Below are 13,216 nucleotides of genomic sequence, written 5' to 3' on the forward strand. Positions count from 1 at the left end.
TCGAAAAAATAACTTTAAAAGTATTGTAACAGTTTCACAATATATTTTCCATTGAGTAAATAAGATACACAGAAACTCCTTTTCAGGAAGTTATTCTGATTCTGATACACTCTTATTGGCAATTAACCTGCAGATAAATGTTGCACTGCAGAGAAAGTGATCCTGTTCCCAAGGTGACTGGAATAGTTCAGAATGTAATGTGGCTGTGATGTCATCAAACCTTGTAATGGCTCTTGGCATGACAGTTGCGTGAAGAGTAGCCCAAAGAACTCACATGAACTCATTTGACAGTGATCAGATCATGAGTACCTGACACACAGCACAGTCCATTTCCAAAACCACACATGCACTGAACTTTGAAAAACTACCACATATCATATGCTCACTGTCTGACATAGAACACACAGATCCGCCTGTGCGGATGAATAATACCATAGGATGTTCCACTGCTGATGAGTCACAGTACACATCAGTACATGCAAATGACAGATTAACAGCATGTCAAACACCACATGAGGTAATTCATCCTGCTTGCCAAGAGATCACTGCTGAGGCTGGTAACTGGAGGTATTCACTTATGGTAACTGGAGATATTCACTTATGGTGTATACTTTCATGGAATGAAATAGGGCCATGGTGTGTTTGGCATTGTTTCTCACTGGTGAAGAAACCAAGATCTTGCTATAGAATTTGTACCTCCATTTCATATCCTCTAGTGTCCTACACACAGTCTGGACCTTCACCAAAACAATGCATCATCTCATCACTTTTGAATTGTTTTAGAATGGTTCCAAAAAGGTGCTTGTGTGGCCCCTAATGTCACCTTACCTCAATCCTACTGAAAACATCTGGGATGCCACAGAGGGAAATGGGCATGCCTTGGACCCACATCTGACCAAAATCATTTGCTACAGACACTGTAACAGTTCAAATGGTTCATTGTCAATGTTTGTAGGCATGTCACTGACTGAGCTCTGAGTCAGTGTGTCAGTGAAGGGGTGCATTAGTAATTGCTTGCTGAAGCCTATGCAGTGGATTTGTCTCTGAACAATCCTGGGAGAAATGGGTTGCTGCTGGCCCAAATTCAAACCAGCAGCACTCTGACTCACAGTTAACTGTCTATCACCTCATATGGCTCTGCAAATGCCCTGTGAAATCTGTTAACAAGAAACTTGAGGTCATTCTGTGTGGCAGTTTACACATGTGGAAACATTGTCTCTCTGATACTGATAATCCACCCTACACAGTTGTGACTGGGGAAATCCAAATTTTTGTGTAATGTTTCATATGCTATGAATAAAATATCTTGCAACATTCATCCAACGTTCTACATCTACATCTACATCTACATCCGTACTCCGCAAGCCACCTGACGGTGTGTGGCGGAGGGTACCCTGAGTACCTCTATCGGTTCTCCCTTCTATTCCAGTCTCGTATTGTACGTGGAAAGAAGGATTGTCGGTATGCTTCTGTGTGGGCTCTAATCTCTCTGATTTTATCCTCATGGTCTCTTCGCGAGATATACGTAGGAGGGAGCAATATACTGCTTGACTCTTCGGTGAAGGTATGTTCTCGAAACTTCAACAAAAGCCCATACCGAGCTACTGAGCGTCTCTCCTGCAGAGTCTTCCACTGGAGTTTATCTATCATCTCCGTAACGCTTTCGCAATTACTAAATGATCCTGTAACGAAGCGCGCTGCTCTCCGTTGGATCTTCTCTATCTCTTCTATCAACCCTACCTGGTGCGGATCCCACACTGCTGAGCAGTATTCAAGCATTGGGCGAACAAGCGTACTGTAACCTACTTCCTTTGTTGTCGGATTGCATTTCCTTAGGATTCTTCCAATGAATCTCAGTCTGGCATCTGCTTTACCGACGATCAACTTTATATGATCATTCCATTTTAAATCACTCCTAATGCGTACTCCCAGATAATTTATGGAATTAACTGCTTCCAGTTGCTGACCTGCTATTTTGTAGCTAAATGATAAGGGACCTATCTTTCTATGTATTCGCATCACATTACACTTCGCTACATTGAGATTCAATTGCCATTCCGTGCACCATGCGTCAATTCGCTGCAGATCCTCCTGCATTTCAGTACAATTTTCCATTGTTGCAACCTCTCGATACACCACAGCATCATCTGCAAAAAGCCTCAGTGAACTTCCGATGTCATCCACCAGGTCATTTATGTATATTGTGAATAGCAACGGTCCTATGACACTCCCCTGCGGCACACCTGAAATCACTCTTACTTCGGAAGACTTCTCTCCATTGAGAATGACGTGCTGCGTTCTGTTATCTAGGAACTCCTCAATCCAATCACACAATTGATCTGATAGTCCGTATGCTCTTACTTTGTTCATTAAACGACTATGGGGAACTGTGTCAAACGCCTTGCGGAAGTCAAGAAACACGGCATCTACCTGTGAACCCGTGTCTAAGGCCCTCTGAGTCTCGTGGACGAATAGCGCGAGCTGGGTTTCACACGATCGTCTTTTTCGAAACCCATGCTGATTCCTACAGAGTAGATTTCTAGTCTCCAGAAAAGACATTATACTCGAACATAATATGTGTTCCAAAATTCTACAACTGATCGACGTTAGAGATATAGGTCTATAGTTCTGCACATCTGTTCGACGTCCCTTCTTGAGAACGGGGATGACCTGTGCCCTTTTCCAATCCTTTGGAACGCTTCGCTCTTCTAGAGACCTACGGTACACCGCTGCAAGAAGGGGGGCAAGTTCCTTCGCGTACTCTGTGTAAAATCGAACTGGTATCCCATCAGGACCAGCGGCCTTTCCTCTTTTGAGCGATTTTAATTGTTTCTCTATCCCTCTGTCGTCTACTTCGATATCTACCATTTTGTCAACTGTGCGACAATCTAGAGAAGGAAGCACAGTGCAGTCTTCCTCTGTGAAACAGCTTTGGAAGAAGACATTTAGTAATTCGGCCTTTAGTCTGTCATCCTCTGTTTCAGTACCATTTTGGTCACAGAGTGTCTGGACATTTTGTTTTGATCCACCTACCGCTTTGACATAGGACCAAAATTTCTTAGGATTTTCTGCCAAGTCAGTACATAGAACGTTACTTTCGAATTCATTGAAAGCCTCTCGCATAGCCCTCCTCACACTACATTTCGCTTCGCGTAATTTTTGTTTGTCTGCAAGGCTTTGGCTATGTTTATGTTTGCTGTGAAGTTCCCTTTGTTTCCGCAGCAGTTTTCTAACTCGGTTGTTGTACCACGGTGGCTCTTTTCCATCTCTTACGATCTTGCTTGGCACATACTCATCTATGTTGGTTATCTAGTAATGTGCTTTCATGTCACTACACACCTGTCTGTAACAGACTGCTCAGATATCATGTCTAAACTTTTGATATATGCCACATCTATAAATAACATGCAAGTGGTGTACATGGTTACATGGCACACCTTCACATGGGACAACTTTGTGTACAAAATACTCGGACAATCCATTATAGATTATTATTCAAGTTTGAGGGACCTGTTGCAAATAGTAATAATGAGGGCTGTTGATCATATGGAAGAAAAGGCAGCACAAATGGTCACAGGTTTGTTTAACTAATGGGAAAGATTGTGGGAGATGCTGGAAAAACTGAACTGCTAGACACTTAAAGATAGGTGCAAACTATACCACAAAAGCCTACTTACATGGTTTCAAGAACCAGCTTTAAGTAAGGGGTGTCGGAATATACTACAGTCTCTATGTATCACTCCTGTAAGGATCCCGAAGACAAGTTATGGAGTACACCACTTACCGAGACACAAAGGCATTTAGACAATCGTTCTTACCACACCCCATACCTAAATCAAACTGGGAGAATCCCAAATAACTGGTACAATGTGAAATATCTTTTCATCCATTTCATGGTGGTTTGTAGAGTGTGACTGTAGATATATGGTATTAATTCATGAACATCCTATAGACCACTATGCAACGAATTGGGGAAGAAACATTTCAGTATACCCTCTTTTGCATGAAAAGTTTTGTTGGCAGCTACAAATTGTGTGAACAGCTACATCCAGTCTCTTGAACACAAAATGGAGAAGATATTGAAAACTTACAGGCCTGTAGATCATGCCATGAAATTTTGGGGGAACTGCTAGACTTTAGTAACTTGCTGCTTTGACACTTTAACTCAGTGTCTTCTGAGCACTTACAGGTGTGTAGTGATGAAACTACATTCAGCCCACTGTTGCATGCATGGTGTAATTGTAAGTCACTGTGTATGATTTTCTTGAGCACATGCACTTCTGCTGTTAAGTCCTGTGCTACTCCCAGTGCCTTGCTTAGTGAAAACACTTTTTATTGACATCAGATGAGTCATGTTCATTTGGTAAAACTGTAGAAACACGTCAATTACATGCAGCACAAAATTTACCAATGACAGGATTCTAAGTGGAATCTAACTGACGTTTATATAGTGGTCTATAGGATGTTCATGAATTAATACCACATATTTACAGTCACACTCTACAAACCACCATGAAATGCACGAAAGGATATTTCACATTGTACCAGTTACTTGGGATTCTTCCAGTTTGATTTAGGTATGGAGTGTGGTAAGAATGATTGCCTAAATGCCTTTGTGTACTCGGTAAGTGGTGCACTCCATAACTTGTCTTCGGGATCCTTACAGGAGTGATACATAGAGACTGTAGTATATTCCAACACCCCTTACTTAAAGCTGGTTCTTGAAACCATGTAAGTAGGCTTTTGTGGTATAGTTTGCACCTATCTTTAAGTGTCTAACGGTTCAGTTTTTCCAGCATCTACTACAATCTTTCCCATTGGTTAAACGAACCTGTGAACATTTGTGCTGCCTTTTCTTCCATATGATCAACAGCCCTCATTATTACTATTTGCAACAGGTCTCTCAAACTTGAACAATAATCTATAATAGATTGTCCGAGTATTTTGTACACAAAGTCCTTTGTGGACTGATTGCATTTTTTTAGTATCTTCTAAGTATACAACCAATAAAGCAAAATTTCCCACCTAATTGGCACAGAACTAAGCCAATGTGATCATTCCATTGTATAACTGTTACAAATTGTTATAACTGTATATTTGGATGAGTTTTGAATTGTAAATCACTAATATTGTAAGTTATAGTTTTGTGAACTATAAGTGAAGCTTTGAAGCAAGTTGCCAATCTTAGCTCCAATTTCAGAGTTTACTGAGATATGACTTATGAAGATTCGTGCAGCTTTTTTCAGGCAGTACTTCACTACAGATAATTGCATTATATGTAAAATGACTTACGTTCTATTAATATCCATGGTGTCTTGGAATATGATAAAAATCTATGAAATTGTGGAAATTCAGTCTCCTGCTGGTATTTCAGCTGCAAACCATTTCAGTCACCTTCTGAATGAGCCATAATGATTATCTTTACAGCTCATTCCAAAGATGACTGAATGGTTTACAACTAAAATATTAGCAAAAGTCAATGTTTTGCTATGGCTGAATTTCTGTAATTTATGGTATTATTAATAAGATCATTAATATACACTATCCGATCAAAAGTGTCCAGACACCACTATGTAATGCAGACAAGACTACCAGATGTCACGAGAAGTGACAGTATGCATCTTGGTCATCATTGAGTAACAACTCCATCACTAACATTTCAACCCTTCAGAAGCTGCTCACGCCAACTGTTGGTGGTTTGGTTGTGAAGTGGAAACATGAAAGAACCACAGCTAAACCAAAATTAGAAGGCAGATCTAGTGTGCTGATGGATGTGGACCATTGAGCATTATGCTGGGTAAATTAAAAAAATTATATGAAACCAACGGAAGGAATCTCTTGTGATTCCCAAGTGCTACCAGCAGTCCAGATAGCACAATGACTGTTCATAGTGAGGTAAAAAGAGTCAGACACAATGGTCAAGCAGCTCCTGGTATGCCACATATATCTGTAATCACTGCAAAGTGATACTTGAGGTGGTGTAAAGTGTGATGCCACTGGACAGTAGATCACTGGAGACACGTGATTCGGAGTGATGAATGTTCCCTGTGGCAATCTGATGGAAGGGTTTGGGTTTGAAGAAGGCCTGAAGAGTGTTACCTGCCATCATTTGTAGTGTCAACAGTGATTGTGAGTGTTACCTGCCATCATTTGTAGTGTCAACAGTGATTGTGAGTGTTACCTGTCATCATTTGTAATGTCAACAGTGATTGTATGGGGGTGGTGGTTAGGGTGCAGTCCTCTGATTGTATTTAAGAAAGTTCTAAATGCGGGAAGATATGAACACATTTTACAGCACTTTGTATTGCTTACAGTAGAGAAACAGTTCACAGATGGTGGCTGATTTTATCAACATGACAATGAAACCTATCATAAATTACCTTTCGTGAGGTAATGATTTGTGAAAAACAACATTCCTTAAATGGATTGGCCTACCATAGTCCTGGCATGAAATCAATGGAACACCTTTGAGATTAGTTAGAATGCTGAATTTGCTCCAACATTACCACTTTCTCTGGTTTTGACTCCTGGGGAATAATGGGCTGCCATTCCTCCACAGACATTCAGACACCTCATTGAATGTGTCTCCAGCAGAATTCAAGTCATCACAGAGATAAAGGGTGGCACAACCAGTATTAATGTCAAGTAATAAGTGTCTGGATACTACTTATCAGATAGTTAGATGGTTGGTTGGTTGGACAAATAAAGGGACCAAATTACTAGGTCATCAGTCCATTTTTCATCAAACATGACCTGTCTACATGACTGTAGGTCACAGAACCTACTGTGCAAAACCCAGTGGAAGAAAACCCCTAGGTCAACAAAAGCGAGATGTGGGACAAAAAGAAGAAAAAGAGACAGAGGAAGAAAGTCAGGCAAGATGTCCCATCTAGGGAGCAGCCAGAAGCCCCCCAAAAGCAGAGTGCAATGAGGGGCAGAAGCCTCTGATACTTACAAGAGGAACCTCACTCAGAAATTGCCTAGGAAAGACTAGAAACACAGATAGGGCAAGAGAAGCACAGAGGGACAAAAGATGAACAAGTCAAAGAGACCATGCCAGAGAGGGAGGAAGAGTAAACAAGCAGGTAGGGTGACGACTGGGCTGGACCACCAAGCCCAAATAGCTGCAGCCCAGTTTGGGCAGAGGATGCAAAAGTGTGTTCTGCCAATCCCTGAATGGGCCAATATGGTTAGGTGGCCTTTCCTTGCTTAAAGAGAGTGGTAAAAGCACTCTTCATGAACAAAATGTAAAACTAAGTCAGCCATTGAAGTATCGTTTCCTAACACCATGGGTAGTGAGTCAGGGAGTTAATAGTCTGTCCCAGGATGGCTAGGTTGGGACAGTCCAGTAAAATGTGGACCACTATCAAACAGGAAACACAGTGACAGTGGGTTGGGTCCTCATAACAGAGGAGATGACCATGAGCCAGCCAAGATTGGCTAATTCATAGCCAGCAAAGGATGGTAGAGTCCTTCCAATGTGCCTGCATGGAGGACTTCCACAGATTCATAGGCCCCTTTATCAATGATAGTTTGTTTGATGAAGTCAGAGAGAGCGATTCTGTATTCCAGATTCATCAAACTTGATGGCGTAATACTGATTAGATATTTGTTTCCAGAATACCGATCTCAAGAGTCAGTTTGCTGTCAGCCGGTTTAACCAGACTATCAGTGTGTTGATTCTCCTGGATCCCGACATGGCCCAAGGTCCAGATGAAGGTCACTAAGGCGAAGGTAACACTGGTTGAGACCTTGCAAACTCCTCAAGTAATCGCTGCAGATGAGAAAGGGCCCACTGGGGCAAGAATAGACACGCTCAAGAGCACAAGAAATGGTTACCAACTTGCAGTGAAAACACTACAGCCATCTGGCAAGGAGTGCAGTTCGGTATGTCCCATATGAGTACAAGCAAAGCCCACATGACCAGCAACCATTAACCCATTAGTATAGACTACTTCAGCACCCCAGGACATGCCAAGGATGGATGAAAATTGGTGGTGGAGTGTCTCTGGAGGAACCGAGGCTTTCGGACAGTGTGATATGTCAGCCACAGCCAATGGGTGCACCATGGAGGTGTATTTGAGTGGGCCCAGAGGACAGGTGGAAGAGGAAACCACTAGAATTCAAAGAGGAGGGATCAGTTGTGGATTGTGATCATAATCCCTGATCTGGGCCACCATTGCGAGAGATGGATTTCCATGTTTGGAAAGAGGAGATGGTAGTTTGTATGCATAGGGCAGCTGTGATAATGTGTAGCATAACTGACAAGCTATTCTTGGCACCTGACCTGCTATTGAGGGACCCCAGCATTCAAGAGTAAGTTGTTTACGGGGCTAGTTGAAAAGCTATTGTTGTAACTCCAACCCCACAGTAGTGTATCGGATCAAATATCTGCACTGCTGACGGTGATGCCAAACCATACCCCATATTCCCATAGTAAACATGGGGTTGTATCAGAGTTCTCTAAAGCTGTTCTGGTTGTAGGTGAATGGTTTGAAATCAATAGAACTGCATGCCACAAGTCTTAGCAACTAAAAACCAAAAGCAATGGGTGAGGGCCCGTGCCTGTGCCTTTCATATGGAGCCTTGCAGTCGATATACACTGACACCCACACCAGAGGACCAATAGTAGAGGACAAATTCGTCAGCATACAAGGAAGGTGATACAAAGGACCCCACAGCTGCAGCTAGACCATTGATGACAACTAGAAAGAGAGTGTAGAACCCTGCAGCACCTCACTCTCTTGGATATGAGGGGTACTATGGGAGGCACTAACTCAAACCCACAAAGTACAGTGCAACAAAGTTCTGGATAAAAAAGCAGGAGTGGACCCCAGAGACCCCACTCATATAAGGTAGCAAGGATTAATGTCATAAGCCTTTTGCAGATCAAAGAAGATAGCTGTTGTAATAAGGCTTTTGCAGGTTAAAGAAGATGGCTATAAGGTATTGATGTCAAGAAAAAGCTGTTTGGATGGGAAACACCAGGTAAACCAGATTATCAGTAGTGGAACGGCTTTGATGAAAACCACCCTGTGACAGAGACAGAAGACCCTGAGACTCAAGGACCCAACATAGCCGTCACTATCACCATGCATTTGGGCAACTTACAGAGAACATTGGTGGGACTAACTGGGTGATAACTTTCCTTCTCTAGAGGTGCTTACCTAGTTTTAGTTCTGGAACAATGATTCTTTCTTGCCACTGTAATGGGCACTCACCCTCACTCCAGATAAAGGTCAAGATGGCAAGCATATGATGCTGACAGTCCACTGATAGATGCTTCATCATTTCGTTGTGGATGCAGTCCAGCCCTGGGGCTCTATTGGGGCAGTGGAATAAACAATGGCGAATTCCCACTCAATGAATGGGGTATTATATGGCTCCAGGTGGTGTATAGTCAACGATAATTGCTTTCACTTCATCTGCTGTTTTAGGGCCCCCGAGGTAGGTTGATAATTCTCAGACACAGAGGCTCGAGCATAATGCAGAGCTAAATATTTGGCGATGGCTTCTGGATCAGTGTAGACAGTGACTTCAGGTAATACCAGATATACCTGCAGGTGCCTCATACTTGTAGAAATGTTTGATCTTCATCCAAAGTCACAAAGGGGAGGTATGTGAGCTAATGGTTGAAATGGACTGTTCCCAGCATTTCTGTTTCTGTCATTTTATTAGATGGTGGCCATTAAAGGCACTGAGTTTTCCATCAAAGGGAGCCACTTATGGTGCTGGAAAGTCCATCTATGGTCTCTAATGGTGATTTCTGATGACCAACATGGTACTGTCCCCTGTTGGGGCAGACCCGAGGAACAAGGGATCGCCAAATCGGCTGCTGAATGAATGGCTGTGGTTGTTTTCTGGACTGCCTCATTGATATCTTCACACAGTGGTGAGCCAAGGGTGACAGCAGAAGTGAAGGCACACAGTCAACACTGTTGAGAGCCCATCTGGGCAGGCAGTAATGGGAATGACGCTAGTGATACCAAGGGAGGGACAGGAAGATCGGGAAGAGGTCACTACCACATAGGTCATCATAGACCCTCCAGTGGATAGATGGGAGAAGACGATGGCTACAATTAGAAAGGTCAATGGCTGAGAAAGTTCTGTGCCCCACAATGAAGTGTGTGGAGGGTACCAAGTTTCAAGAGGCAAAGGCCAAGTTGTGCCAGTAAGTTTTCGAGGTCTTTACTGTGGCCAGTGATCATGGTTCCACACTATAAAGTGTTATTGGCACTGAAATCACCCATGATTAGGAAAGGTGGGGGGGGGGGGGGGGGGGGGGAGCTGAGAAACCAATGTAAACAATATGTACTGAGACACTTCAGCATCGTGAACGAGGTAAACACTGCGGATGTTAATATCCTGAACTGTTCTTACCTGAACAGCCAGAAGCTCCAAATGTGTATAACAAGAGACAAGTTCACTATACATAGAGTCCAGAATATATGTGCAAAATCTGCCCAACACCCTGTCATAAGTAGCATGACTCTTATAAACTCCCATGTATCCACGAAGGGCCTGGGTCTGCATTGCTGGAAACCATGTCTCCTGTAGGGCAATGCAGAAAGCAGGGAAAGTACTTAAAAGATGATGTAGCTCATCCAGGTGGTAGAAAAAAACTGCTAAAATTCCACTGGAGAATAATGTTGTCCATGTACTGTGAGGCCATGAAGGGACCGAGAAGGTAGGTTACACTCTAGGGTCACCTGCTGGCACTTAAGTTCTGGGTTCCACTATGTGGTGCAAACTGGGGCTCAGGGCCCACCAGAATCTCTGCTTCGGCCACAGGGGTGGAACAGGTGGAATCTGGTGCATGGGGGCCACCGATATGTCCTTCTTGGAAGACTTTTTCATATCTTCCCTCTCCTTAGAGGATTTTGTTGATCATGAGGGTTTCTCTGTATCAGTTTCAGATAAAGGTGATGATCGCAAAGCACTGCGACTAGCAGCCTGTGGTTCCTTCAGCCACTGGCTGGTGTCCGGTTGTAGACTGGTAGAAACCTTGGAAGGAAGGGTCCTGAAGGACCCCTTCCTTGCAACAGAAGCTGCAATAAAGTGATTTATCTCCAGCTAGGAGATGGGTATTAATGTCCCTTGTGGGTGGGAAGCCATCAACCCCAAAGGAGGTGTGGGGGAAGCACCAAGAAGAGAGCTCCCAACCATCAGAGGGCACGCATGGTGGTGTAACAGACAAGAGTACTGTTGCTAAATGGAGTGACGTCATCATAACTTAGCATATGACACCGTTTTACATGGTGGGTGCAACCACTTGTACTTATTTTTGGCCTCTTGATAAGTTAGTGGGTTCAGAGTCTTGTATACTTGTATTTTCTTCTCTTTCTGGAAAACAGTACAATCGGGTGAGCTGAGAGAATGGTGATTTCCACAGCTGACACTAGTCAGTAAGCTCTACAGATGGGGCTGGTGCTGCACCGCGAAGACATGTGTACGAATTTTAAATGTTTGAAGCACTGCATGGGGGAGAGGGGGGGGGGGATCATACAGTGTCACATTGCTTTGGTATACTATCAACTTGACCTTTTCAGGCTATGAATCACCTTCAAACACCAAGATGAAGGCACAGATACTGACCTACTGCCTTTGGCCCCCTATGTACATGATGGACAAAGTTGGTTGGTTGGTTGAGGATTAAAGAGACCAAACCGCATAGGTCATCAGTCCCCTGTTTCATAAACACACAGAGCACAGTGAAACCATCCATTTGTCATTCGAAGCACAAGATAAAAATTCCAAGGGAAGAAAATCCCCATGGTCAATAATAAAGAAACATGGAAAACAGAGCACAGCAACAAAAACAACTTAGAGAAGAAAGGCAGAAAGAATTAAAACTGTACAGCAGTGGATTGTGGCTGGCTGATCACGAAAATAATAGGATGAGCCAGCCACTCTGCAACACGTTAAAACATCCACCTAAAAGATTAGGATGGAGTCGAATGACAACACAAAACTAATTAAAAATACAGCTCAAAAGAGGGTGATGTAAGAAAATTAAATGGACCTATAAAAGCCGCTAGCGCGAATAAAACAACTGCCACAGAGACAGTGTCACCTAAAAGAGATGATAAATCACCCTGGAGATTAAAAGCACACCTGAGAGCGGTTAAAAGAGGACATTCCAACAACAGATGCGCCACCGTCATGGTTGCACCCCCGCGACAATGAGGGGGGTCCTCTCGACGCAGCAGATGACCATGCGTCAGCCAAAACTGACCAATGCGGAGCCTACACAGAACAACAGAATCCCTGTGAGAGGCCCGCATGGAGGAACCCCACACAGTCGTGGTCTCCTTTACTTGCCACAGCTTATTAGGTGCAGACAGAGTGCGCCATTCGTCTCCCCACATCCCAAAGACTCGACGGTGCAAAATCTTTCGGAGATCAATTGCCCGTAGGCCGATCTCCAGCGTCTGTTTGCGGGTTGCCTCTTTGGCTAACTCGTCAGCAAGTTCGTTTCCCGCGATTCCAACGTGGCCCAGGGTCCATATGAACACCACTGAACGACCACGCTGTTCAAGAGTGTGAATGGACCCCTGGATGGCACCAACAATGGGATGGCATGGGTAGCACTGGTCAAGAGCCTGCAGACTACTGAGCGAGTCACTGCAAATGACGAATGACTCTCCAGTGCTGGTACGAATATGCTCAAGGGCACGAAAAATGGCTGTCAGTTCTGCGGTGTAAACACTACAGCCGGCAAGGAGCGCTGGTCGACATAGTCCGCATGAGCATAAGCGTACCCCACACGGCCATCAACCATCAAGCCATTGGTATAGATAACCTCCGAGTCATGGTATGCGCCGAGGAGAGCAAGGAAATGGCGGCGCAAGACTGCAGAAGGAACCAAATCCTTTGGCCATCAGGAAAGTTCCAGCTGAAGCTGCGGCCGACGAATACACCTAGGTGGTGTATGTGGGCGGACCTGGTAAGCAGACGGAAGAGGCAAACACTCGAGTTCACAAAGGAGCGACCAAAAATGGAACCCAATTGTATGGCCTGATCGTGGCCGCTGGTGTGGGATATGGGCTGCCTCATTAGCGAAAAGGAGACGGTAGTTAGGGTGACGGGGCAAACAACGGATGTGGGCAGCATAGTTCGCTAACAGTTGTTGACACCGAATACGAAGCGGAGGAACCCCAGCCTCAGCAAGGAGGCTATGAACAGGGCTGGTGCGGAATGCTCCTGTCGCCTGTCG

The 13,216-nt window shown here is 44.0% G+C and overlaps 1 protein-coding gene across 3 annotated transcripts in view; it reads right to left on the minus strand.

Moving 5' to 3' along the window:
* LOC126298189 (zinc finger FYVE domain-containing protein 26) overlaps positions 1–13,216 on the minus strand; it is a 381,844-nt gene that overhangs the window by 226,949 nt on the left and 141,679 nt on the right. The gene's annotated exons all lie outside the window — the stretch shown is intronic.

The sequence above is a fragment of the Schistocerca gregaria genome, chromosome X, assembly GCF_023897955.1.
Source record: "Schistocerca gregaria isolate iqSchGreg1 chromosome X, iqSchGreg1.2, whole genome shotgun sequence".
In the NCBI taxonomy this organism is placed as follows: domain Eukaryota; kingdom Metazoa; phylum Arthropoda; class Insecta; order Orthoptera; family Acrididae; genus Schistocerca; species Schistocerca gregaria.